Source organism: Mastomys coucha, unplaced genomic scaffold (assembly GCF_008632895.1).
Source record: "Mastomys coucha isolate ucsf_1 unplaced genomic scaffold, UCSF_Mcou_1 pScaffold18, whole genome shotgun sequence".
NCBI lineage: Eukaryota > Metazoa > Chordata > Mammalia > Rodentia > Muridae > Mastomys > Mastomys coucha.
In genome coordinates this window covers 96,668,583-96,694,011 of record NW_022196900.1, presented here as the reverse complement: position 1 = coordinate 96,694,011, position 25,429 = coordinate 96,668,583, and the positions used below count along the sequence as shown (strand labels likewise).

The following is a 25,429-nucleotide window of genomic DNA, read 5'->3' as shown; positions in this document are numbered from 1 at the left end:
TAGGGGTGGGGGGGTGGGTATGTGTGTGGGGGGTATAAGTACTCTACTAAGTGATCTCCATAAACTGTGTTGTACAATTTAGGGGGATCAAGAGACTGCAGTTTCCCAAAATCTCGTTATTACCCTCTACAAAGCTCAGGATCTGCTGTATCACGTGTCTGGGCAGGTGGGTCAGGATACCCATGGGACCTGTCAGGCTGGGAGAGCCACTTGTCATGAGCTTCCAGGGACCAAGGTGGGGAGGGATGGGTGCCATAATCATCATGGGTGGGAAGAGCCACCACCAGAGGCTGGGATCAAACCAGACCCCCAGCTCCATCAGCCTGGGTTTGCACACGGCTGCTCCTGGCCGGGGGAGGGAGATAAGAAGGAAAGAAAGGACAGCTTGATGTGGGCAGTTCATCACTGCCCTTTCTGGCACCAGGAGAGGAATTTTTAACCGGAAAAAAAAATCCTTCTGCTCTTGGGGATTAAGATCAAGTTCCCGATACTGGCAATGAGATCGCTCCCTGCCCCATACAGGCCTGATAAGAGCCCTTGGCTTCCAAGCTGTCAGGAGGGAGAGCCAACAGCTGGCATGGACTCGAGAATATCAGGATGTTCTATTGGCCCACACATGGACTCCACGAACAACGGGCTTTCTTATTGGATGACAACAGAAGTGGGTAACTTGGAAAATCCGGGGCCAATGGGGTGATGGCTGAGTATGTCTGGTATTTATCCTCATTTACCTAAAGCATCCAAAAGAAAAGAGCCAGGACCTGGCACAGAGTGCCCTGCTGTGTGGCCTTGGGCCAACCACTTCCCCTCTCTGAGCTTCGGGATCTTCCTGTAAAACCTAAGGTTAATCCCAGGCAGAGAGTAGAAACAATGTTGCTAGCTTCCCACCTTCCAGCCTGCCTTGGCTTTCTTTCTTTTCCCAGAGGGCCCTGGGCTCAGAGCTGCGCAGCCAGGACACCCCCTTAAGCTGAGGTGGGAGTCCCGGCCTGAGCTGCTGCAGGGCCTCTGAGCCAGTGGAGTACGAAGCTATATTAAGCCTGAAGTGTGATTTTCAATGTCTCTGCCTGACTCACGCCCTGCTGGGTTTAAATGACAAGGGGCTGACTTAACTTGTCAGAGAAGGATTAAAGGCAAACTTCCACTCCAGCACACCAGAGAAATAAAACACCACAGCAGAAATGAGGTGTTTCAGCAAGTGGCTGTATCCAGCTCCATCCAGCTCCATCCCGCCTCAGCCTCTGCTCCCCCTAGCCCTGCCTGTTCTCCTTGGGTGCTAAGCCTCACTGGCAGTGGGTCTCCTTGCAGACAGCCATAACCATGGGCTTTTCTAGAACACGCATCTGACCATACCACTGCTACCCTCTCTGCCCCACCCTTCACACAAAAGCTCTCCATCACTCTCAGGGTCAGGTTCAAGGTCACCTAACCCAGCTGCCAGACCTTTCTGGCTTTAGCCTCACCGCTTTCAGGGCCCCCGGTGGGCACACCACAGATCGATCGTATGGTTCATCCTCAGCTGTGCCAACGTTCCACACCCCCTCCCCGTGCTGCATCTGCTACCACAGTACCCTTCCCTCCCTCCGTCTGGCAAACCCTGATGTTCCCTCAGGGCTCAGCTTCAGGGTCACCCCCAGGGACCAATCCCCATCTTCCTTCCATCCTCTTCCTTATCCTGCCACCTTGACCTTGACGGAGTTAGACCCTCATGTACAGAGCCCCTCGTATGGCTCGACACAGGCATCAGACCATCCCGACTGTCCCTAAGAGGACAAGTGTCCTCTGACTAAAAACTTAGAGGAGGGAGGTGGTTGGCCCGAGGCCACATAGCAGGGTGTTCAGCCCAGGTTCCTGGCTCTTTTCTCTTGCACACATGGGGAAAGATGGGCTAAGCTGTCACCTGAGCTTAGGACGTGCCAGTCTTTGCTCTTCCACCATCTTTTGGGGTGGGGCTTGGACTCAGAGGATGAACTGGATCAGTGAAATGACTTACTCAAAACACACTCTCCTGATTGGTTGGGGCTGCACCCTGCACCTTCTCCCCTGAAGTCTAGTGTGGTCCTGAGCATGTGGCTTAGGGTGGGAGGGGAAGAAATGGCACCAGACAGCTTCTTCAATGTTCTCCACCTTTGTTTTGAGGCAGGGTCTCTCACGGAGTCTTGAGGTCGGTGGCGCGGCTATCCTGGCTGCCACTGAGCTCCCGTGAACCTCCTGCCTCCACCTCTCCAGAGCTGAGACGAACGAAGAAAGGAAGGAGGGAGGGAGAGAGTGAGGAGATTTCTGGGGGAAAGTAAAAGTTAATGTTCAGTTGATCAAACCAAGAATTGCATTACAGCATGAGCTTTCCAACCACAGATGGGATATCTTGGGATGGATGGGTTCCCTGCTTGGAGGTGTCTAAGCGCCTGTCACAGTGGCCCACACACCAGCACAGCAGTAAGGGAGGCTCACAGCCAGCTGAACGCCGAGTGAGTGAGTCTGTGTGGTCCTGATCTGGGGCTCTGGACTGTCCCAGGCTGCACTACCCTGCAGTGTCATCGTGGTAGGGATGGAAGGACTGATGCCAGCCTCGCTGAGGGTGACTGGGTAGTGTCCTGCAGAAAGCTGGTGTTTGGATGACTTCCGTTGGCTCTGGGAACCAGTCATTTAGAGGTGTCCTCTGAGTGGACATCCACGGATGAGGCCAACCATGCCTGGGAGTTGAGAGGAGATGACAAAGGAAGGAATTTTTAACTGAAGAGGGCTTGGCGCTGTGGCCCTAATAAAGCTCACCTCTGTCTGTGGTACTCGCTCCAAGCATATCAAGTGCCATCCACAGGTCGGAGGACGAGGGCCATTCCCTGTCATCCTCTAGAGCCCCATGGCACCCAACCCAGCCTGCATCCCCATCTTCCTCCCCATGAGCTTTTTCTTCCATGGATACAGAAGCCGAGGGGATCCAGAGACCTCCTGGAGCTTCCAGAGAAAGAGCAAGGACCACAGCTCTGGAAATTTAGGCCGGGAAGGGTGAAGCACCTTGCCCAGGCTGTGAAGCAGGAGACTGGCTGCTTAGACTCTAAGACTGAGTCCTTTCTGCTGGGAGCCCCCAGAGGCCAGGTCCACTGCTAGGGGATGTGAGAGCTTCAGAGTGGTTGGACCCTTAGGAAGGGCTGAGCCCTCTGGAGTAGGAGCCTGCAGGTTGGCAAGGCAGGGGGCTCCCTCCTGCTAGCGGGAATGCTAACCACAATGTCAGTCAGCTGCAATGCTGGGTGTTTGACTAGCCACTTCAGAATACTCAAAAACTGGGGCCAATGAGCCTCAGAAACGTAAACTTACTGGCTCCAGGTCTCCCGTCCAGCAAAGTCTGGAGAGACCTGAACACTAGCCAGTCTGGTCATCTTGGTGCAGATCTCCAAGGTTTCTGGGCCATCCACTTCCACTCTAAAGACATGAGGAGGATGCAAGCAGAGGAACAGACCGGGCCAGAGGCTTCAGGATGCTGTCATCAGCGCCTGGCTAGAGAGAGCCACCTGTCTGCAGAAGCACAGACCCATGAAGACATTGTCAACATCAAGCAAGGATGTGTGGGAGACACGGCACGGTTCACCTAGCCTGAGATGAGCACTCGGGGCGGAGAGCAGCAGTGTTCCCCTCCCCTCCCCATCCTTATAGACTCCTCCAAGATGGACGCTTCTTTAGAAGATGCTGGGCGCAACTGTCCAGAGGTGACTCTTCATGGAGATAAGACACACAGAGAAAGAGACCTCAGCCACCCCTGGGATGGAGACAGGAGCCTGGGTCAACCAAGCCTGCTTGGGAGACAATTCAGCAGCCGAAGCTGTGTTGTGGTTGCTGTTGTTGTTGTTGTTGTTGTTATTCTTCTGTTAGGTGGCGGAGTGACTCCAGTGAGCGTAAACATGTATTGTGCAGCGGTGGTTCTTGGAGGATATGCTTTAACGGCTATAATAATCATCTTAATTGGCACATTAATTATACGAGAGCAGGTGCTTCCAAAATAATTGCGGATGTTGGAAAGCTGTTTATTTCCTTAAGTGGCTCACATGGTCCCCTTTAACCCTTGAATAGCAGACCACTCAAGGAGAAGAGGGAAGACCATCTCACCTGTCAGTTCAGAACCAGGGCGGCCGCCCTCCCTCCCCAGATCCTCGGGTCACCCCTCCACCCTCCCGGTAGAGAAGAAGCATCGCCAGAGAGCTTAGATTTTCACACGGAGGTCTTGTCCCAGCATGCACTCTGCTGGGACAGATAATGGAGTCCTGGTGATAGAGAGGAATCCCTTAGCATAGAGCCGGGTCAGGTGTGGCACACTGAGGGAAGGGAGGTGCAAAGGGCCCAAGGGCGGCCCGTCTCAGCTCCATCATTGGGTCCTCAGTGAGGGTCTGAGAGGGAGGGGAGGAGAAGTCTTGTGGGTCATGGGGACCTGTTCAGAATGCGTTATGTTCACCTGCTATGCTGTTGGGCTTGGACAAAGCCCACGAGGAGTGATCCAAGATGTTTAAGAGCAGCAGGCGTGTCATCATCCAATTTTATAAAGTTGCTGTCCTTGCACAGAGATAATTGACAAGTATCTCCCGCTTGGCACTGCCATCACGAAGCTCTCTGCCTTGCCTCCCCGCTCCGCCCACGCATCCCCCTCTTTCCTCGTCATAGCAAATGACATCACCGCCCACAGATTTCCTCAGCCAGGACTCGAAGATCATTCCCGTTCTCTGGGTCCATTGCCACTACTCATTCACATTTCCTCCTGTTAGTCAACTAACTCTCAACACCTGCCGTGAGTCCATCTCTCATGGAAGCCTTAGTCACCACTTGGAGTGGGCCGCCCACTCACTGCACCCTTGATTCCTTGCCCAGCCTCCCTGTCCCCATCCACGTCCCTGAGCAACTAGGGATGTCTTTGAGCGTCTGAGTCGGGACAGCACCATCCCCTGGAACCGCTTGGTACTGCAGAATAAAACAAGAGGCCCACATGGGGGAATCCTAGCATTAAGCCAAAGCTTAGGAAGAAGGTGATGGTAGACAGGTGCTTGAGGAGTGCAGGGTGGGGCTTTCAGCCTCACAGAAGGAAGCCCTGTGACTGGGGCAGGCTGACCTGGAAAGAGAGAGCCTCAGAGCCTACCTTTATCAGTGAATAACCCCTAGCTCCTCCCAGACTACCTTGCCCCCCTACTGATCCGTCTCTGTCCTCCACCCCCAAGCAGCCACAGAAGCCCACAGTGCCCCTCATAGTACACTGGGGTCCGTGGAGAGGGAAGGAAACTGCTGATGTATGCAGGCCAGCCATCTAGGCAGACATTGTACTGACACTCGTCAGCTCTAGTAGGCTGTCTTTCAACTTTCTTAATTGTTATGTAATCACATCACCTGCAAATAGCAACGACCTTCCTCGTCCTGATGCACGGAGGAGGCATCACGCATGAGAAAGGCATTGTCTCCTAAGTCATCAATACTCGGATCCTGCAGTCAAGCTGCTCGGATTCCAATTCACCCTCTTCTTCGACTCTCTGTGACTCTACCACGGTAGGCTGGAGAGACGGCTACCTGAGTCCACTTCCCAGGGTTACCTGGAACTCCAGCACCTAGGGATATAGCACCCTCTTCTGGCCTCTGAGGATACCAGCACTCACATGACATACACATGTAAGCAAACAAGCAGATGAATATTTAAGTGAATGAATAAGTAAATCTTACTATTTAAGATGGTTTGATAATGCCCGCCACAGGTTCATACAGTTGAATGCTTGGTCCTCAGTTGGTGGAGCTGTTTGGGAAGGATTAGGAGATGTGGTCTTGTTGGAGGAGGCTTCTCACTGAGGGCAGGCTTTGAGGTTTCAGATGTCAGTGCCATTCCCAGTATCTCTGCCTCCTATTTGTGGATCAAGATGTGAGCTCTCGGTTGTTCCTGTCACCATGCCTTTGTTCTGCCATTGTGGTATTGAACCCTGAAACCGGAAACCCAGTTCCATGTGTTCTTCATGGTGTTAAAGCAATAGAAAATTAAGCAACTCTCTATGTAAGCAATATTTTTACACTTAGTGAATTTATAGTCATTTCTTTTTTCTTTTCTTTTCTTTCTTTTTTTGTTTTGTTTTGTTTTGTTTTGTTTTTTTGTTTTTTGTTTTTTGAGACAGGGTTTCTCTGTATAAGCTCTGATTGATCTGGAACTCACTCTGTAGACCAGGCTGGCCTAGAACTCAGAAATCCATCTGCCTCTGCCTCCCAAGTGCTGGGATGAAAGGCGTGTGCCACCACCACCCAGCTTGTCATTTCTTGATTTATTCCATTGTCTGAAACTTTCAGGATTCTTGCAAAAAACTTCTTCTGGGTTTCATTATTTAACTAATATTTATTTACCACTGATTTCTGATAAATACTTTTTTATCATGCATAGGAAGGTTCCTTCTATTTCAATTTTCCTAAGGATTTTTAATAAGAAAAGTTAATTAAATGTTCTTTAAGAACCTATTGAAGTAATCATATGGTTTTTCTCCTTTAATTTTCTAATGGGATAGATTATGTTGATGGTTTCCCTAATATGGAGCCTCTGTTGGGTTTTTATAATTTTGCTAAACAAATATCTAGTGCCCCAAATTAAAAGAACTCTCTGGTATTTATTTATTAGTATTATAAATGGAGCCTGTTTTGTTGGCTTTTCTGCAAGTCTTTGGGATGTAAGAGTGCCTGGCTATTGATTTTCTGTGCATACTTTTTATCTACTCTACAAATGAGATGTGCTTGGCTTCCTGGTTTTCTGTCCCTTTGACTGGTCTGATCACCCTATCTCCCCAAGTTGATGTTATCTCCTCCATCTCTGAGGTTTTCTGTGAATCTGTGTGTGAGGACTGTCTACTGTGTACCAGGTACTGGGCTGGGCTCTCTGACCCTGGATCCTGTCACTCCCTGTAAGGCCAGAATGGCAGCAAAAGCATCTCTCAGCTGATGTGTCAAGAGCAGGGGGACAAAGAGGGGAGGCCCCAAAGCCACTCACCGGCTGGTTGATATTCAAGTCCTATAACCCTCAAATCACTCCACAGCAAAGCCAGCTGCCTCCTCCCCTGCCCCGCCCCCAGTACCTTACCCTTTGTCTTAGTCAGGGTTTCTATTCCTGCACAAACATCATGACCAAGAAGCAAGTTGGGGAGGAAAGGGTTCATTCAGCTTACTTCCACATTGCTGTTGATCACTAGAGGAAGTCAGGATTGGAACTCGAGCAGGTCAGGAAGTAGGAGCTGACGCAGAGGCCATGGAGAGATGTTTCTTACTGGCTTGCCTCCCCTGGCTTGCTCAGCCTGCTCCCTTAGCCCAAGGATGGCACCACCCACAAGGGGCCCTACCCCCTTGATCACTAATTGAGAAAATGCCCCACAGCTGGGTCTCATGGAGGCACTTCCCCAACTAAAGGTCCCTTCTCTGTGATAACTCCAGCCTGTGTCAAGTTGACACATAAAACCAGCCAGTACACCCTTTGAGAAACTGGAGTAACTTAACCTTGACCCAGAGGGGAAGCTGGAGCTGGGATCATAGTGGTCAGAGCTGGCACTGACCGGGAGGATAGATGTTCTCACCCTAAACGTTCATAATGCTCTCTGAGAATTACCTTCCCGGCTTAGAGGCTGGGGCTAGCACTGCAGCTTCCCTTACTCCCGGGCTTTCTCCAAGGCTAAGTGGCACTGGTGACATCTCAATGCCCACCGGGACCCCCCTCTGTCCACCTGCCTCAGTGCCTCAGTCCTGGCCTTCCTGGCCTCCCGCTTGCTCGTTCTGGCATCACTGACCAGCTCCTGTCTCACCTCTCCCCAGTGTCGGCACCTGGCAACCCGGGTCCTCCCACCTGCTCACCGAGCCCCAGTTACCTTAATCACCTCTGGTCTCTGGCTGGTTCTCAGTGCCTACTCTGGGCTTTGTCTCTTGGATTTCTCTGGTCTCCTGCAAGGATGACAGATGACATCTTACCGCCCAGTGTCTGCAGTTGAGCCCTATGGAAGAAGGGTGCCTGCTAGGAGAACCAAGTGAGGCAGCTGCTGCCTTGTGTGTTCCAGTCGCTGGGCCCTGTGCTCAGCACAGCTCACATTCAATCACGTCAAATGACCATGTGGGTCTGAGGCAGCATCTCCAGTGTGCCTGTTGGGCAGCAGAGGGCTGCTGCATGCACAGATCCTCAAGTTCAGCAGCTCTCTGGGTACAGCGCTCTGCCCTAGGTTCTTGGAATATAGTAGGAAACCCATCCTAGCTAATGTGGGAAGCTGGTTCTCATTCAGGGAGGAGAACTGAGTGCTAAGAACTACCTGGGCTTCCCCTGAAGCCCCACCCACTGTAAGATAGGGATTCTTAGGGCTCAGGGATAAGATGTGATTTCTTGCAAGTCACCAGGCTTGGGAGAATTTGAACCCAGCACTTCCGATCCCAGACCTCTCTCTAGCCAGCTTCTTGACTTCACAATGGTCAGTTCTGTCGGGCTGCCAGAGCACATCTGGATGCCTGGCCTACGCTGAGACACGTACAGCAGACATAACCCTTCCTTCTCTGTGCTGTCAAAGCCCTACCTGGGAGCCTCAAACCCCAGGTGCCACCCAAGGAACACTTTGCTCATCTGGATGGTGACCTGGACTGAGGGCACAATCATCCAGAGTGAGCTTCCAGAGTCCTCACCAGAGTGGGGACAGGTCTCTCAAGAGACTCCAGGCTCCAGACAAGCAGCCTTCCTGGCTGGAAACGAGGGAAGCAGCGCCCCCTGTCGGGTGTTGAGAGAGTCACACTCTCTTTCTGGGAGGGCCTCCCACAGCTTCCCATTTATAGCAGAGGGTTTATATGAACACTGTAAGATTTGATCTGGTCGTTGAATCATCACGCCCAGCCCATGGTTATGTGCAGCTTGTCTCCAGTTTCTAGGTGGAGATTGAGGCTCAGGTCAAGATGGAACGAGTATGGGTTGGCATGACACCCAGACTCTGATGGCTTAGCATCTGAATGTCCACTCTCCATCCTCCCAGTCACCCCCTCGCTCTTCAGGGAGGACACGTCTTGGGAGCCGAGTTCTCCAATCTCTTCTACATCGTTCCACAACAGGGCTTGGGAGATGACTCAGAGAGCACAAAGCGCTTGCCATGCAGCTGGGAGCCGCTGAGCTCCTATCTCCAGATCCATACAAAGCCAGCGCAGGCCCCTCATCCCTACACTCCTCCAGGGAGATGGAAGGCAGAAGCTAGAGAATTCCCAGAAGCCCATGGACTAGCAGTGAACAACACAGAGACCCTGTCTCAAAGCAAAATGGAAGGGGGGGACCAACATGGGCTGTTCTGTGACCTCCCCGTGAGCACCAGGGATTGTGGGGGCCTATGCTCAGCCACACACAAACATGAGCTAACACATAAAATGCCACAACATCTGAATTTATCCTACACAGTCCCCCCACCCCCGTGTGCTTGAGTCGCCTCTGGGTGACTTCTGTTGACTATGTAATTAACCACCTGTTCCCAGTTCATATTATTATACTCTAAGAAATATTGGGGGGTGGGGGGAACGGGGCTGGAGGGACTTAGGAGTGCTTACTGCTCTTGCATGGTTCCTGGGTACTGTTCCCAACACACACATCAGGTGGCCCACAGCCATCTGCAGGTCCAATGCAGTCCCCACATGCAATGCACACACGCACACACAGAAATAAAAATCTTTTAAAAAGGACAAAAAGAAGGAGAAAATGCAGACACAGCAATTGTATCCTGACTGTATCTTCAGTCTGTCCTCAGTTGATCACCATGAACACAAAACCCAAGACGGTTAAGGGAACAGCCAGACCTGTCCCATCCCATCTCCTCCTTCCCCTAAACTCCTCCCCTATACACACAGATATATTAACTGACAGAGATAAAATTTTGAAAGCCCAGAGCTGTCTCTGAGACCTGGGACACTGGTGAGGGACACAATTGCCCAGACCCTGAAGAAGAAACTCAGCCAGCTTGTAGAGATTAAAAGCTCCCAGGCTGACACTAGCCTGGCTCTCTTCTGCTTGCCCGAAACCACCCCCCGACCTGGGGGGTAGATGAATCTGTGCACACCCCAGGACCTGGCAGACCTGGCCAATTGGGAGATTCAAGCTGCTGGAGTGAACCCCCCCACCCCTGCTCTCACACAGTGCCGGGCTCCCTCAGCTGTGCTCAGTGGCCGGTTTCTCTCAGCTCTGTGGAGGTCGGAGGCCTGATTGATGGCTGCCCCTGTAGAAAGTGGTGCTGGGATTTTCCATTAGAACTGGGAAGCTCGCGGCTGTAGCTTTTTAGAAGGTCAGAGGGTAGGCTGGGAAAATACTGACAAAGCAGCCACCGCCTCCTTTGTGGGTCGTCAGGAGTTTGCTCAATGTGTTAGCCTCCTGTCTGCCCTGCGGCTGAGGCGCGGCTCTGTGTGGGTAGAGTTGGTGCGGATCTGAACCTGTATCCCACGCGTACCCGCTCCTGACCTCGGGCACTTCCTGTGGCCTCAGCCTACTTCCTGTTTCCAGGGAGATCTCCGGAGGACTCTTGAGTCCTTTCGTGCCTCTTCCTGGAGTGTGTGCTTTCCCGTTCCACTGTGGAAAGAGCAAGACTAAGGTACGAGTTGGAAAGATAGAACCCAGTGCGCAGGCCCTGCGCCTCTCTGCCTGCCTGTCTGTCCTTCAGTTCCTCCTTTGTCCCATAGGTGTCTCCTATGCCTCTCCTATGCCTCCCAGGCGCTGGGATCCTGCCCTTGGTGTCCCTATGGGCATCCCTTCAGGAAAAACCCTCCGTGCCTCCTCCCTCCGACTAGAAACCCCTAATGGCGGGAAGTATGAGAATTGGCTAAACATAGAACACCTTCCGTTCTTTGTATCAAAAACTCCAGTTACAATGTCTTCTAGGCTGGGGAGAAGACAGTGCCTGGTTACTTGCTTGTTGCAAACACAGCTCGATGAAGGAAGAGTTGATTTGGGTTCCCAGTTCAAGGCTATGGTCCCGTCATGGCAGGAAGGCACTGCACCAGGAGTGTGAGGCATCCTACCTGATTGCCTCGCATCTGCAGTCAGGAAGCAGGGAGTGATGGATGCTGGTACCCGGCTCACTTCCCCTTTTTATTCAGCCCAGGACCCCAGCCCAGGGAATGGTGCATTCCCACCTCACTGTAGCCTTCCCACCTCAGGTAACTTAATCCAGAAGCGTCCCTACAAGCATGCCCCGATGCTTATCTTCTCAATGACACTGGATTCTGTCGAGCTGACAGTCAGTATTAACCACCGCAGGTGCTCTGTTATGCACTTAGCTGGCAAGCACAGGGAGCTGAATGAGATTCCCGGGATCCGTGTACAGATGCCAGCATTGGGGAGGCAGAGTCAGGAGGATCCTTGGGGTTCCCAAGTCAGCTACTAAAGCCTAATCCGTGAGCTCCAGGCTCACCCATGACAGACCCTGTCTCAATGGAGGTGGAGAGTTCCTGAAAAACCAAGCTCAGAGTTCTCCTCTGATCTGCATACACATGTGCATATGCAACCCTCACACACACACACACACACATACACAGAGAGAGAGAGAGAGAGAGAGAGAGAGAGAGAGAGAGAGAGAGAGAGAGAAAGGGGGGAGATATTTTTCTTCCTAATTCCTTTAAAAGAAGCTCAACGTACAAAGCAGAAAGATGGCAGCAAAGCCAGTCACAGGCGGCTGAAATCTGAGCTCTGGTGCTGCCCGTTTGCGATTCTCTGGGGCTCCGTGTCCTCTGGTTCGGGTGCAGGATGGAGAAGGCTCCCAACCTCACTGAGGGAGAGAAGTTAAAGCCCCTCATCCATAGCCTGCCTAATGTGTCCACACGCTAGGAACTATTCTAGGACCAGAATATAATTGTGAGGAGACAAACAGAACTCCTCCCCCGGTGGGGTAAGGAGACAGACCATTAATTAAGTAATTAGCAAGAAAATAGCAGGCGGTGATAAGTGCGCTGCAGATAATTGTGGGTGGTGCGATAGCTAGAGTTCCTGAAGCACTGGCCAGAGAGTGACATTCACCCTGGACTGTATGACAAGGAGGGAGCCGCACACAGATCTAGGAGGAGAGTAACTTGTCGCTCTTCTGCTGCTGTGAAAACACTTGATAAAGTCACCTTCAGGGAGAAAGGGCTTGCTCCCTCCCACAGTTTAATGGCACCGTCCATCATGGTGGAGATGGCAGCCTGTCACATCACATCCACAGTCAGGAGCAGAGAGGGACACATGCATGTTGCCAGTCAGCTCCCTCTCTCCATTTATACAGCCCCGGGATCCTACCTAGGGAATGGCGCCGCCCACATTGGGCAGGTCTTCCTACCTCAGCCTAGGGAAGATAATCCACACAGGTCTGCTTAGAGGTCCATCTCCCAAGTCGTTCTAGGGGTCCTTAAATTGACGACTGAGATTAACAAGTATAGCAGAGAGCAGGCCAAGCAGGGGACTACCTAACCAAGGAATGAGTGTGGCCATACTGTTGAATTCAAGCCATGGACCCAGAACACAGAGAGACAAAAGCAAAAAGACTTCAAACCAGAGAAGAAATGGGGCTATCTCACAGTGGGCCTGACAGGGTCCATCCTTAGCACAGGGGGACTTGAGATTTCCTGGGGTGGTTTTGTAATATGTGTACATGTATTCGTGTGTGTGTGTGTGTGTGTGTGTGTGTGTGTACATAGGCCAGAGGTCAAATGTCTTCCTCTATGGGTCACTACTTTTTTTTTTTTCTGGTTTTTGGTTTTTGTTTTTTTCAAGACACGGTTTCTCTGTATAGCCCTGGCTGCCCTGGAACTCACTCTATGTTGACCAGGCTGGCCTCGAACTCAGAAATCCACCTGCCTCTGCCTCCCAAGTGCTGGGATCAAAGGCATGCACCACCACTGCCTGGCACCACTTATTTTTTGAGACAGTGCCTCTCTCACTGAACCCAGAATTCACCAGTTCACCCAGACTGTCTGACCAGTGAACTTCAGGCTCTGTGTTAGGTGGCAGACAGGAGCCACTGTACCCGGCTTTTATGTGGGTGCTGGGGATCTGACCACAGGCTCCCATGATTGTTCAGCAATCACTTTATGGGCTGAGCTATCGCCCCAGCCCCTGCATTGAAGAATTTCATAGGATCTAACTTACTTTTTCAGAGGAATTCTCTGGCCGTGGGCAGAGTCTGGACAGATAGTCAAGGTGGTGCCACAGTAACAAAACAACCCCCCTCAGTGACAGAATATAACAGACCGTGCTTCTCATTAACAAGACCAGAGGTGCAGCTGTTCTTGGAGAGGTGGCTCTGGGGTCCACGCTCATTCCACCTGTGCTGTTTTATTCAACTTGACACAAGTTAGAGTTGACTTGGAAGAGGAAACCTCAATTAAGAAAATCTTCCCACCAGTTTGGCCAGTGGGCACTAGAGGTGGGGCTTAATGATTGACATGGGAGGGTGCAGCTCACTGTGGGTGGTGCCATGCCTAAGCTGGTAGTCCTAGGTGCTCTAAGAAAGCGGACTGAGGAAGCCATGGGGAGCAAGCCAGTCCATGCCCCCTGTTTCAGTCGCCACCTCTTGGTTCCTGCCTTGTGTGCCTGTCTTGGCTCGCCTCAGTGATGTGCTGTGAACTGATAATTCTAAACTAAAAAAAGCCCTTCCTTCCTGTGTTCTTTATAGTCATGGCGTTTCGTCACAGCAACAGAAATGCTAACGACGACACCCACTAATGCCCCTTCCCTTTCTGTATGCACGGAGGCCATCTGAAAAGAGTGTCACACAGCAACACGAGAGCCACGTGTGCTTTCGTGGTCCCAGAAACAGCTCATGCTCACTGGCCACAATGTGGCAATAGCTGCAAGGGAGGCTGGGTAATACCGTTTTCCCAGTTGCTCACGTAGAAGGTAGCACAGTGTGATCTGGTAAGCTCAGAGCACCATCTGTGATAACATCAGGGATGGGCATGCGGAGGAGGGTTAGGTGGGTCCTGCGGACCTCCAGAGCGGGGCTGATGATGGCCCCATATGACTGGAGATAGTGGGGATGCAGAGAGGCCGACAGATGTTCAGTGTCATTGGACACCTGCTGCTAGGCTTAACTGGTGAGCTCCACTAGGCCTAACTCTTGTCATAGTAATTCCTCACAATGGGGACATTGTCCTCTTCTCTTGAAGGATGAGGTCAAATTCTCCAAATGACTCTTCTCTCCCTCTGGGAGGTCAGCAGGCAGAGACATTCTCCTAGCAAGGCTTTCAAAGGCGATAGTCGTAAACCGGGAGTGTTGTGCTGTAATGGCATTTAAAGATGTTCATGTCTTATCTCTGCATTTACCGGGGGAAGTAGTGACCCAGAGCTGACTAGGCACTTGCCCCTGCTGCAGAGGTTTTCACTGTCTGAGCAGGGGCTGAGTCCAGGTCTCTCATGTGCCTCCCATGCAATGCAGTAGCTTTCAAATGTGTCTGAGCAGGGGCTGAATCCAGGTCTCTCATGTGCCTCCCATGCAATGCAGTAACTTTCAAATGTCACCTTCCTCAGAAAGGCCAGGGGTGCAAATGGCTGGGGAAGCTCCTTGGGGTAGAGTGTCTCTCCTGGTGACATTTGTTGAGACTCAAGGGAAGGGACAGAAGACACTGGGTCTGGTGGCCATCATGGGTCTACCCCACCTCAGCCACTTCCTTATCTTGCTTATTTATTTTCTCTCCCCAAACCCCAGACTTCTCCTTTTGAAGTGGCTGAGGCTGCCAGCCAGTCCCACGTGGTTGTCACAGGACACGATGAAACTAGAGGACAAAGCCCAGAGTGGACACTGAGAAGTCCTCAATGATGGGTCTGGGAACAGGGCAGGGGATACAGAGCCCCTCTGCAGCCCAGCCCCTCACGCTCCACGTGCGAAGGCCCGTCAGCTTGTGCTGGGTCCCAGGAACTATGTTAAGCATCTCACATGTCCCCCTTTAAACTTGCAATCCACCCTCTGCATCTCCTGCTGCTGTAGTCATGGTCCAGGTCTTTCTGCCCCGCCTGGTGTTGGTGGGTACTGGAGCCAGGCAGATAGATAGGCCTCTGCTCTGTCCTTCGGTCAAATCCCCCTTGAAACAGAAGGAGCATAAGAAGTGTCAGAGATCTTCATCAAGAGGGCTTCTCTCTCATACCACCGTCCACTGTGCAGGAGTGAGGCCTGGGGACTTGATCTCTCTACCTTAGGGTGAAGCTAAACACTCTATTGCTCTTAGCCAGAGATCCCAAGAGCCACAGGAAAGCCAAGCTCCCCCAAGTCACTTGGCCAGCCACATTCTCTCTAGCCTCTGTGGAAAGCCTGAGATGAGCTTCTGGTGGGTATGGTGGTACACACCCACAACTTCAGTACCTGGAGGCTGAGCAGGAGGACCTCAAGCTCAAGGCTGGCCTGGGCTACACATTAAGATCCTGTCTTGAAAAGGACCGAGGCTTTTGATGTTGGTCCCGAACCAAACTCAGTGGGTGTAGAAGAGAGAGTGAGAGAGCTGTCACGGGGGACAGAGGCAGGCTCCGGGATGCCGGCAATAGTTCATGGGCCATCAGATGCTGTGTGAGCCTTCCCCAACTCTGGGGCCCTGCACAGGAAGCTGCAGGTTGGACCCCACTGCTCTGTCATTATCCATGGGCGCTCAGAGGTAGTTCAATAAAGAGAATTTTAAAGGCTTTTAATGCTATACAGGGAGTCTATCCTTTGCCAAAGTACCAATTAGAGAGGCAGGCAGTTCAACATGACTTTATTACCCATGTTTGGTCTGGAAGGGAGACTCAGACAATGAAGGCTCCGAGACCTCCCCCTCTGCTTTCTCCAAGAGGGACTATACGTGTCTTCTCCAGGAGCTTGCCTATACCTGCGCTCCAGAGAGTAGGAGACTCCTTGGGAGCGTCCATGTCATGGAGAGATCTTTCATATCATGGAACTGGGAACTCTGAGACTCTCTGATTGGAAGTCACCCGCTAGGCGCTAGAAGGTAGACGAAGGAAGACATGTGGGTCAGAGACCTTGCAAGCAAAGTCAAGACCGAGGGAACTAATCTAGAATGACTGCCAGGCAGTCCTGTGTGCCGGGCACTGTGCCAAGTACTTTCTATGTGACCTCTGACCTGTCAGACCGCCCCGTGTCCTCTGTTGTCACCCTTCGGCAGATGGGGAAACTGAAGGCTGGCTTGGTCCAGCCAGTCATTCTTCAGGCAGGTGCTGGAGCTAGGCAGGTGTTTCAGGGTTTCAGCTCTCAATTCCAAGACTAAAAAGTAGGGAGAAGAGTCGGAAGGTCTCAGGAGGGCCGCATCTGTGAGGCAATGTCTGTGTTCATAACTCCATTTCCCTCCTAACTTCCCCTCAGGACATCTCTCTGTGTCCTCTCAGGCATCAGATCTGGGCCTCTCATCCAGACTGGTCCAGCTCGGACCTGTGTCTTACTGGCTGTCTCCATCCTCCCTGTTCTAGAAGATGGCATTGAAACAGTATGCCTCCTAAAGGGCTGTCTGTGGTATGGTCTCCCTGGGTTCTGTTGATGGCCCTAGGACTCCTCAGTGACGACCAAGTAGACGTCATTCAGATCAATGACGATGCTGCTGTCAGCACCATGCTCAACGTCCCAGTAAGGTGTCTCACGATGCCACCTCATTCAGGGATCTTCTGAAGAGACTTTCTCTGTGTCTAGACCCCGTAAGAGCACAGTGATCACTCATGTGTCTCTCCATCCATCCATCCATCCATCCATCCACCTTTCTATCCATCTTTCTACATATCCATGTACACACACATCTAACTGCATACCTATCCATCTATCTAGTCACCCGCCGATCCATCCAACCACGCATCCACCTACCCGACTATCCTACATATCCATCCCCAACTACTCACCCATCTATCTATCCTTCTACATATTATTTCATCTATCTATTCATCTACCCATCAACCCACCCACCCAGACAACCACTCACCTACTCATCTACCCATTTACCCACACACCCATCCATCTACCTTTCTACGTATCTACCCATCGACCCCATTTGCCCATCCTTCCTCGCATACATTCACTTGTCTGTCCATTCATCTAGGTATCCATGCATCAGTCCCCTCTCTCGGCTATCTACCAACCCTTCCATAGCCATTCATCCATCTTCCCTCCATTATCCACCTACCTGCCCGCTCACCCATGCACACATCTGTCCATCCTCTCACTCATCCTTCTACACACACACACACACACACATACACACACACACACACACACACACACACACACACACACACACACACACACACACACACACACACACACACACACACACACACACACACACACACACACATGCCTGCATCTACGCATCTGTCTAGCATCTATTTTTGAGTACGGCTTCTTCTACTACTGTGTTCTTAGCACTGTGCCTGGGACTTTCTAGAGACTGGGGGGCTAGCTCACGCCATCTGTCTGCCTTTCAGCATCATCAGTGCCCTGCCTGCAGTGATCCCAGGAAAAGTGCCAGGGCAGGTACTTCCAGTCCCTGTCCTTCCTTCAGTAGAGGGCTTGGAAGATGGCTCTGTGGGCCAAGTGTTTGTTATGCAGGCATGAGGAGCTGGGCTAGGTCCCTGGCCATAAAGCTGGGTGTGAACACTGCTTGTCACCCCAGCACAGTGGCTCAAGGACTGTTCCTGGTGGTCCCTTCTCTCACAGTTCACGGAGGAACAGCCAGACTGAGACAACTGCTGGCTGGTGCCCCCCGCCTCCCGGGGCTTCCTCCACGACTGAGTGCCTTGATGTGACCTTAAGCCTAGTGTGTCTTGTCTGGTCTGTCCACTGTGAAAACTTCTCGCTGGATGCCAGCCCTTTCTCCTCCATTCTGTCTGCCAGGTGCCTGGGAGGGAGAAGCCATGCCAATGGAACATTAATTTCCTAAGGACTCCGGTCAAGTCGCTGCTCCCCCTCAGAATGCCGGGGAGGCGGAGCCCAGCTCCTCTTTCCTGAATCAGGCCTGGGGGCCAGCAGAGCATGCCCATCCCTGGGCTCCACTGCTCCACTGCTCTGCCCTGGCTGTCACGAAGGGCCTTGCTAGCAGTCTCCCCCATCTCAGTGGCTTCTCTCTGCTCTTGGTAATATTGGATTAGCCCACTTTCCTGAAAGCTGATTTTCCATTTGCATAATCCTCCCCTCTTGGAGTTGCAAGGCCCTTGGTGATAAGCTGATGGGGCCAGGGCAGTCAAGCAAATTATACTGTTGATTCTGAACAGCCGTTCAAAGTGGAGGGTTTTTTTTTTTAAAAAAAAAAAGAGGTCATACATATTATTTTTAATCTTCATACTCCTCGTGGCCGGCAGTAACATCCTCATGTGGGATGCCTTTGCCTGGGCTTCCTGGAAGGCAACCCTCTTCACTGAACCACAGCAGGAGAGATGAAAGTCAGAGCTAAGGGGGGACTTCCCATGGAGCATCTGCCCCCGCCCTAAATGCGTAGGAAAGCTCCTTAGAACAACACTGCCTTTCATTAGATAGAGATAAAGTACACTCCCATCTATCACTGCCCTGTAACACACCAGCAGCTACCAGGACAGGCACATCCCCTGGGGGGATGGTGGAGACAGCTGGGGAGCCAATGTCAAGTCCCGGGTGGGAGCTGAGACCAGCGGACTCTGGCTTCCCTGATGGCCAACTAACAGCTCAGTAGTTCCCATGAACAACCAGCTAATGCTGACCCACTCTGTGGCACAGAGCTTTTCACTGAGAGCCTACTATGTGCCAGTTCCCAGGAGGTCTCTTCTCTCTGCCCAGCACTGGACTTAGAGCCTCCCTCCAGTTCCCGGATTCTTCCCCCTCCCCCATTGCTTCCCTCCACCTGCTTAAAACTGAAAAAAAATGCTGGCCTAGGGAGAAAGCCCAGATGCTGGAGTTCCTTGTCCCACCCTTCTTCTCAGAACCACTCATTTTTGTCTAGTTGGTTTTGTTTTTATTCTGTAGCCCAGGCTGACCCTGAACTCAAGGCATTCCCCCTGCCTCAGCTTCCTGAGTGCGGATATTACAAGTACAAGCCACCAGCCTCGGCTTGTCTTACCTGACTCAGGAATACGGTGTTTGGATGTTGTGTGTGTGTGTGTGGGAGGGGGGATCGGCCCAGTGAGCAGGACAGGTGAGGTGGTCTCTAGCCTTGGGATTCTAGTGACCTTGACCTTGGTGCTTTGGGCAAAGGCAGGGAGGGTGACAGGAGGCACCAGACTGGGAAGGGGAAGCCCACTGGAGCCTCTGTTTCTCCATGTGTAAAACGAAGGGCCCTGTGTGAAAGACCCTTTGAGGAGGGTGCCCTTCGTTGAGGGAGGCGTGAAGCATAGGATAGCCCAGACCCGGGCTATGGCCTGGATTGTGCCTACAAAGACCCGGAGCCCATCCGTGGGAGGCAACCACCATGACAGAAGTAAAGAGAAGCCACACTGGGTACCAAAGAGATAACTCGCCACATGTGCGCTGCAGGGACACATCCTGCCCCGCAGCTGCAGCCCTTACTAGAGCAGGGTGCTCCTCTGTCTTCCTAATGGACAGGGCATGCAGGAAGCCGGGCACAGCTCCACTGTCCTCCCTCACCCTGCCTCTGCTGGGCCCCTGTGACAGCAGGTAAAACACTAATAAATATTGAAAGAGAGGGAAATGGCTGTGGCCGCTGAGCTTCTGAGTGAATAAATGAAAGTCGGAAAGGAGAAAAGATCACCCCAGGCTGGGCGCCTGCCAGATCGCCTGGAGGCCAGTGGACCAGCGTCATTAGCGTGCTTGGGGCCAGCCTGCCCGGGTGTGTTGGCACCATAAAGTGCAGAGTGGGACCACTCTGAGCCTCTGTCAATAGAGCAGATCCACACCCACCCTGTGATGGTGATTCTTGCACACAGCAGGTGTCAAATACAAGCCACAGTTTACCCTGTCCCAAAACTGCAGCACTTAAGTAGAAGTGTTCAAAACCATCTGTGATGACAGTGAGGGACAGAGAGGGCCAGGGCTGAGGACTCTGTGTTGTCCTTCGAGTTGAGGACAGGAACAGCCCGACAGGTCTTAATACCACATCCTCAGTGATACACGCTGACCCATCAGCCAGAGCACAAAGTAGGGCCCCTGTTCTGTCTCACCTCAGTTCACCTGTGCTCCAGCCCCTCTATCTTATCTACTCCACACCAAGCCCGTGAGAACCGAGAGTGCTCCAGGGGACCTTAGGCAGTTACATGAGGTGACACATGAGGCAGCATGGTGGCCAGCTGGGAAGACTTGCCTCTTAGTTAGAACAGGAGGAGGTGAGGAAAGAAAGTAGTAGGGAGGAGTAGTGAGGAGGAGAGGAAGGAGGGAGAAGAAAAGGAGAAGGGAGAGAAGAGGAAAGAGAGGGAGAGAGGAAGGAGAGAAGGAGAGAGAGGAGTGAGGGAAGAAAGTCGTAGGGAGGAGTAGTGAGGAGAGGGAGGAGGGAGAAGAAAAGGAGAAGGGGGAGGAGAGGAAGGAGAGGGAGAGAAGAGAGAGAGAAGGAGAGAAGAGGGAGAGAAGGAGAGAAGAGTGAGAGGAGACGGGAAAGGAGGAGGAACAGTGAGCATTAACATCCTGAGGCCCTCTCTTGCGGACTTGAGGAAGGGCTGGGGTGGGCCTGTCTGCAGCAGGGTTTCTGGTAACGCTCCTAGCCTCTGAGACCGAGATCCCAGCACCAGCAGGACATATTCTGGATGTGATCCAGGGAGAGCTGTGGGGGTAGACCAGATGAGGGAGGGCAAGTGAAGACCACCAGGTAGGAGTGGCTGCCGAGCCTGAGGAGAAGAGGTTGAGCTCCGAGAGAAGCGTCCAGAGCCGCTCCAACTCCTGCACACCTAAACATCACCCCAGAAGGCCTGTTAAGGAACATCCCAGAACTTACCTCCAGAGAGCCTGACTCGGTGGACCTAGGAACCCAGGACCTTGCCCACACTCCCGGCTCAGGCCCTGCCAGGTGATGAGGGCCCAGGGGCCACTGTGACCTCACCCTGGGAGGCCCCACCTGCTGGTGTCTGTCCCCACCCCAGTGTTAGCAGAGGAGTGCAGCTGGGATCTTGCCTCTGGCCGGCCTTGTGCAGGGACGAGAGCATAATAGCACCCTGTGTCTGGGCCAAAGGACCCCAGCTGAGTCCTGCCATGACCAGTGACCTATGTGATTTAGGCCACACCTACAAGCTCTGTAACTCGCAATTTCCTCATCCTTAAGGTAGAGGTAATTCTGACAGGAAAGGCATTCTGAGAACTTCAGGAGAGCAGCCTAGTGGGCATGCCCAGCATGTAATAGGTACACAATAAAATGGCCCTCGCATCCTTGCGGAGTTGTGCTGAGTTTTTATCTCATGTCTAGTTACTTTTGCTACCAAATAGATCAAACACACACACACACACACACACATACACACACACACACAAACATGCACACACACACATATACACACATACACACATATACCCATTTATGGACACATACACATGCACACACACATACACATACACACGCACCCATACATGCATACACACATATACACACACACACATATACACACATACACACACATACCCATCCATAGACACATATATACCCATGCACAACACATACACACACATATACACACACCTGTATACACACAAACATACATGCACACACATATACATACATATACACACACCTATACATCCACACATACACACCCATACATGCACACACACATATACACACATATACACATGTACCCATTTATGGACACATGCACATGCACACACACATATACACATACCTGTACATACACACATACATACACACACATACCCATCCATAGACACATACATACACATACATATACACACACCTGTACATACACATGCGCACACACATATACACACATACACAGACATATACATACATACCCATTTATGGACACATCCACATGCACACACACATACACATATACACACACCTGCACATGCACACATACACACAGACAAATACACACACCTACACATACCTGCACACACACATGCACATACACACATATACACACATAATGATTTTAAAAATTAGTTTAAAGTGTAGGTACCACCGCTCTTGGGGCCTGCACCTCCACACCTCTAAAACCCGGGTACCCTCCACTCCATTGCTTTCCCATTCCTGCCCCCCCCACTCCCCACACATTCTTTTCCCTTTCCCCAGTTAAACAAAGCCATCCAGCCGGGCAGGTCACCTGACAGGGCTGCATGTAATACATAAGTGAAAACAACAACGGGCAGGCAGAGCCCTCACAATTGCTGAGGATGAAACTATTTCCTTTTCAATCTTCCCTGAAAAGTGACAGATAATAACCGGCCTGGAGATTGTAATATTATTAGGGCCCCAAAATAAAATAAACCCCTTAACTGCTTCCTCCCACACAGAGAGGCCAAATCGCTCCTCCACTCATTCAAATGAAGTGATTGCTTTCCCTGATTCTTATCTGAGATTCTGAGAACTGGGGTCCCTCCCCCCTCTGAGGGAATGGTCCACTCCCCCTCTCCTAGCATCTCCAGTGGGGCTTCTCATCTCCAATTCCCACCAGCAAGAAGGAAGCCTTTACGGATCACCTGTAGTATGCCTGCTCCTTCATGAACCCCACCATCCTACAGAATGTGCCCAGCCACCATTCCCTGCTACTATTAATAGCGATGTTGTGTGGAACATGTTTACTAAGTGGCTGCTATCGGGTGCTGTGCCCCATGCCTTGGTTTTTCCAGCTGTGAAATGGGCAGAGAGCACATGAGCGGCATCCTCTTGGGATCTCCTGACAAGACAGGAGATTGGGTTGCACTTGGACAGAGGATCAGAAGTCTGTGGACCAGGACACCTTTTATTCTGGGAACAGGCAGAAGCTATATCTCCAACAGGTGGCTCTGTTAGAAGGAGTTATGTAATTTGAAGCCCTTTCTTCCTAGGCCCTAAGTTCCAGAGGCTGCTGGGGTGGCCTCCTCCACACCTCTCTCTGAGCAGCCCCGGCACGTGGCTTCAACTTCCCCTCCTCTGCCAGAGGAACAGGGCAGTTGTCCAACGAGCCTCTGAGCGGGAGCTACCGTGTGACACATGTCTTATGCTTGCCAGCAAATGTGGTTGCCGCTGACATCAGTCACAACGCCTCCATTTTTACCAGCCTGAACCCTTTCTTGCAACCTGGAAACCCCAAAATATCTAAAAGCTGAAAAGCAGAGTTTGGGGGAGACGGTTGGTGGGAGGGGGGAATGTGACGGCAGACGAGAGGGAGCCCAACTTGAAGCGCTTGATGCCAGCCCCAGCTGGGCAGTGGGAGGTTTTCCCGGAGTCTCTATTTATCTCACTTTTGCTGCTGTCCAGATGCGGGGCTGCAGAAATATTAGTGTGGCGATTAAGGAGTGAGCCCTCCACCCTCGTGTGCCAGCATATGTGTGTGTGTGTGTGTGTGTGTGTGTGTGTGTGTGTGTGTGTGTGTGTACAATACACAGACCCTCATGTTGATACAGGATAAGACCTGAGTCCTGCCTCCTGGATTCCAAATGTGGGTGTGAACTGGCCCCTGAATCTGGGAGGATTCACACCTGCATGCAGTTTCATTCTTTGCTCCCTGCAAGCTGCACTCCTGTCCCCTCTCACACACACCGGAGTCTCCATGTTCAAGGTCAGTGCTGCCCCAACTGTCCCTTTCCCTAAAGCTAGAGCTGAGGGTGTCCACCCTGCTGGCCACCCGCAGGTTCACTGCCCCCCCACAAGCTGTCGGCTCAATCCTCTCTTCACATAGAATTTTTTTGAGCTCCAGATCCACACAGCCAGGGAGATCAAAACAGAAGTTTCCCCTCACTCCACCCCACGCCAACACCCAGCAAACTACCTCTTCCTAAAGCTTAGCTGGCTCCCAGCCAAATCAGCTATGTCCAAGACCGGACTTGCCCTGGCATTCCCTAAGGAGAGAGGACTAAGCATTTCATGGGTCCTGTTTAGGGGGAGGGAGTCCCTTTCTTACAGGTTATGCAACCCTGGTGGAGATGACCCTGAAATATAACTCTTGGGTTCTACAGTAACATGGTCTTACGAGTCGATGCTACTGACCACGGGCTGTGTGCCAAGTCCTATTCTAAACAGCTTCTATGACCTGGATTCTTTCAATACACTCAACACCCTGTCAGGGATTTGCTGTTATTCTTACTGGAAAGGTAAAAAGACCGAATTCAGAGAGGTTAAGTAAGTTGTTCCAGGCCACACAGCCCATCCACGGTGGAGCCAGGAGCTCGTCTCAGGCAGCTGGACTCTAGAACCCAGATTCTTGACCATCCATGTGTCATTATCTGTTGCCATGGTGATGCTGTGCAGCAGATGCCGGCGGAGCCTCCTAAGCAAGCGGCAATAGCAATGGGCGCTTTGTGCTCACACGTCTGGGGGGGTGTTCGGGCAGCTGTGCTTGCTCACATGTCTAGGACTGACTGACTCTTAGTTCACCCAGGCTGGCCCAACAGAGACCTCAGCAGTGGCTCAGCCCTGTCCCCTGTCGGCAGCTCAACAGGTTCTCTGATGCCTGTGCTCATTCGCAGTCCCTGAAGCCCAAGTAGGGTTTGATGTCCTCTGGTTACATCTTCCTCTTGGCCAGAACACATTCCATGGGCAGCAAGTAACTCGGTCAGAAAACAGATGATGGAAAGACGCTGAGTGTGGACAGGGAGGGGGAAGAAGATGGAGCAGGGTCTTGATTCACCACATCACAAAGGGTCTCTGCTCCATCAGTTTTGCAAGTTCTGGGCCCTCCTGGGTCCCTTGGCTGTACAGCCATTGACCCCGCCTTTGAAAAGGTCCCAACTTATCCCCCAGGAGCACAGAATCAATAGCACCTTATGCTCTGCCTCCAGGATCTCCCAAATCAGAGAATAGGAGACATGTATGAAGAAGGGGATTCACCCTCAGCTTCAGAGCCCAGAGAAGGACAAGAGCCTCCTTTGCAGGACTCTTAATGCAGGAGGCACTGACCTTGTTCTAATGGTATTGGGCTGGCTACAGAGTGTGCAGGATGACCACATAATCGGAATATAGTAGCAGTAACACACAGATAGCCAGCTGCGTAAGAGACTAGATCCGGGGTCCACCTGGGAGGCATCCAGGAAGAGGCAGTTTGGCCTCATTCAGGACACAGAGGGAGCTCGCTCAATGCTGGTGGGGGCAGGGGTCTGGGTGCTGGGGAAGTAGGACAGAGGCAACTGATTTTTCCTTGCTCATTGAGTCCTTGCTCATTGCCGAGCCTCCAATCTGCCCTCCCCATGGCTCCACCTAGGGTTGAGACTCTTCTCCTGGGGCTCCCTTTCTTCCTTTCTCCACGACAGGTACTTCAGGAAAGAGAGAGGAAGTGAGGATGAGGGAGAGGAGGCCTGAGGTTTTTTCAGAAAGCTGGGAGGAAAGACAGCCAAGGAGGAGGGGTGGGGACAGCAGAGTCTACAGCAGGCCCTGTGATACC

At 51.9% G+C, this 25,429-nt stretch overlaps 1 protein-coding gene and 1 long non-coding RNA gene across 2 annotated transcripts in view; one reads left to right on the top strand and one right to left on the bottom strand.

The window, feature by feature from the left end:
- The window catches only part of Igsf21 (immunoglobin superfamily member 21), a 224,779-nt gene that overhangs the window by 100,422 nt on the left and 98,928 nt on the right, over positions 1 to 25,429 (top strand). The gene's annotated exons all lie outside the window — the stretch shown is intronic.
- Positions 2,337 to 10,376, bottom strand: LOC116096937. The gene is made up of 5 exons (XR_004121160.1): positions 10,126 to 10,376; positions 7,851 to 7,923; positions 5,689 to 5,939; positions 3,313 to 3,510; positions 2,337 to 2,690 (listed from the first exon to the last, which is right to left on the bottom strand). It is a non-coding gene; the product is annotated as an uncharacterized LOC116096937 (long non-coding RNA).